Source organism: Priapulus caudatus, unplaced genomic scaffold (genome assembly GCF_000485595.1).
Source record: "Priapulus caudatus unplaced genomic scaffold, Priapulus_caudatus-5.0.1 Scaffold336, whole genome shotgun sequence".
In the NCBI taxonomy this organism is placed as follows: Eukaryota; Metazoa; Priapulida; class Priapulimorpha; order Priapulimorphida; family Priapulidae; genus Priapulus; species Priapulus caudatus.
In genome coordinates this window covers 217327-220682 of record NW_014577397.1, presented here as the reverse complement: position 1 = coordinate 220682, position 3356 = coordinate 217327, and positions in this window count along the sequence as shown.

Here is a 3356-nt window from a genome sequence, read left to right as displayed (position 1 = left end):
AGAATGGCTTCCTTTCCGCTCCACTCCCACACAGGCACCCACACCTCAATGCCTTCGTTTGCTCGTTGCGAGAAATGAATACCCCGTATACATAGGTTATAGTACATAGGGAAATAAGGTTAACATATTTACCTTAAGGTTAACATTATTTTACCTAACACATTATTTATCATTATTTACCAATAAGGTATACATAGGTTATAGTACATATAGGTAAGTTGTATAATAAATGTATAATTAATCGATGTACTATAAATGTATAATACATCGCCTATGTAGGTTCATTATAGTACATAGGTAAAAGCAAGGTAGTACGCAGCAGTAGTAAGTAGGTAAGTAAGTGAAGAAGAAGTCTTAAGAAAGTCTGTAGTTAGAAGAAGTTAGAAGTTAGTAGAGGAAGGCGCTGCTATAGATTGCGAGCGAATCGTGGATTGTTGCGACGCACCGTACCGCCGAGATTTGAGTGTGCGTTATATATTTATTTAACTACATACACTGCCCGCCACGAATCCGGCAGAGCACACATACACGCATGCACGTACATGCACGCATACGCACGCACGTACGTACACGCACGTACATGCACGCATACACACACGGATGCGCACGCGCACACACGCGCACATAGACGCACGAGAATATGCACGCACGCACGCTTTAACACTGAGAGGGTGAGGGAGAGAAAGAGAAAGAGAGAGAGAGAGAGAGAGAGAGAGAGAGAGAGAGAGAGAGAGAGAGAGAGAGAGAGAGAGAGGGGAAGAGAGAGAGACTCGATAGGAGCGCCGTTCTTCGCGCGCTAATGTTTCCCACCGACCCCGCCCCGCCTAACAGACGCCGCTCTGTGTGTGAGCGCGTGTGTATAAGTATGTATGTGTGTGTGTGCGTGCGTGTGTGCGTCTATGTGCGCTAGTACGTTGGTGAGTGTGTGTACATATGTGTGGGCGTGTATGCATGCGTTTGTGTGTTTGTTTGTTTGCGTATAAGTGTGCGCGCGCTTGTGTGTGGTGTGCATGCATACGTGCGTGCGTGAGTGCGTGTGTGCGTAAGTGCGAGGTTGCCTGTTTGCGTGTGAGAGAGTGAGTGTGTGCGTGAGTGCGCGTGTGCGCGTGTGTGTGCGCGCGCGCATGTACGTGTGTGCACGCATGAATGCGCGTGAGTACGTGTGTGCGGGCGCGTGTGCGTCCGCCGCTCCCGCCGCTAGCACCGTCTCGATTGCCTATACCGAAGCGCGAGTGCATCTCTACCGCGCTAAACGTGAGGAACCATTGCTGCCGGGCTAAAAGTGATGAGAAGCCACTGCTGCCGCGTGCCGTACCGCCCGCACGCAACAGCAGCAGCAGCAGCCGCTACTCTTAGCTGATATTTGTGGCTCGCACGTTTGTCGACGTCTATAACCGTCGGCGCCTAGTCTAACTAGTCTAAACGGAGCGTCGAGGTTTGCAGGCGCGGTTGTGGCTAAGCAGCGGGCACCGCTCGCTTAACAGGCCTCCCGCGGCGACACGCGAAAACTCGAAAGCCAATTTCGTCACCTTCCACACGTTATGTGGAAAGCTGTTCAGTAATGGTGGCTCCCACTCTCTCTCTCTCTCTATCATATCACATTAAATCTTTATCATGTACATGAATGTTTTAATCGAGTCAAGGCATTTTACCTAATAAATAATAAATAATTCCAATATATAATGAATATTTCCATATGAGACTAAATATAATATGGAAAATCAAAATCCAATTAAATCCAATTTCTGAATTGTTCTAAAAACTTTAATTTAATTTAATAATATAGAGGAACGTATCTGTATGTGCATTCATGTCAAGACTCCCAGACCCCCACAGACGGCGGAAAATATTAGTGCAAGTCTTTATATAATCTCATATGAGCAAGCAATGACTCGCAAGTTCTTTAGCAACATACCCTATAACTACCGTAATAGTGAGATTAAAGAAATTGTCATTCCGCCCAGTTACAAATTGCCAATTGCTTCGTTTGAATATATGGCATAGGTTATATAGATTCGTGATAAATTTGTTCTCTAGAAGACTGGCACACTTGCATCTATGTAAACAGTGCAAATCAGCCCTTAGTATTGGCGCCCATAATACCTATACTGCACCATGTAGAACCATATCCGGTAGCAAGCACGACTTTCTCTTTACTTGAACACATTAATGTATACATTATTACAGCAATTCCTTGCCAATACGGGTGGTCTATGTTTGAGTTGATCACCCCGGCACGAGGCTGTACTTACCGTGACGCTTACATCACATGGCAGGCCACAGTACAGACGAATCTATCACCTTCCCCATCCCCTGACAATATCTCCGCCTTGCTCTGTGACTTTTACCGTGTAACAGCAGTGAAAGTGTCTGCACGCCAGCGACCTGCGCATCTGAACTGTATTGAACTTATCGTCGTACACCAGCGACCGTGTATCAGAACCTTAGTTAATTTACCGCTGTTCACAAGTGGCCCGTGTGTCGGAACCTTAATGAACTAATTATTATAGAGATATTGTTGTTTACATGTGACCCGTGTGTCGGAACTTTATTAGACATATCGTTGTATTTGACCTGATAGTGAACCTACCGTTGTTCACAAGTGGCCCGTGTGTCGGAAGCTTAATGAACTTACTGTTGTTCACAAATGGCCCGTGTGTCTGAACCTTAGTGAATATACCGTAGTAAACCTAAAGTTGTATTTAACCTTATAGTAAACCTAGTGTTGTTTACAAGTGGCCCGTGCGTCGGAACCTTAATGAACTTACTGTTGTTCACATGTGGTCCGTGTGTCGGAACCTAATAAACTTACTGTTGTTTACATGTGAACCGTGTGTCGGAATCTTATTAAACCTATCGTTGTATTTGACCTGATAGTGAACGTACCGTTGTTCACAAATGACCTGTGTGTCTGTACCATGGTGGACTTACTGTTGTTCACTGGTGATCCGTGTGTCTAAACCTTAGTAAACTTACCGTTGTTCATAAATGGTCCGTGTGTCGGAACCTTAGTAAACTTATCGTTGTTCACAAGTGGTCCGTATGTCAAAACCTTATTAAACCTATCGTTGTATTTGACCTGATAGTGAACCTACCATTGAACCTACCACGAACCTACAGTGGTTCGTGTGTCGGAACCTTAATGAACATACCATTGTTTCACAAGTGACCCGTGTGTCGGGACATGGCTAACGCGCGGGTGACAGCAATGCCATAAGTTTTCCTTAGCAAATAGACCTTATTATAGCGAGCAGCTGGCGTGTCCCCAATACTTTTTTCCCTCGCAACGCACTCCATCGTTTGTTTCCGACAGCCTGTCTCGTGCAGAGCGGTTAAACATCACAATGGGATATTTT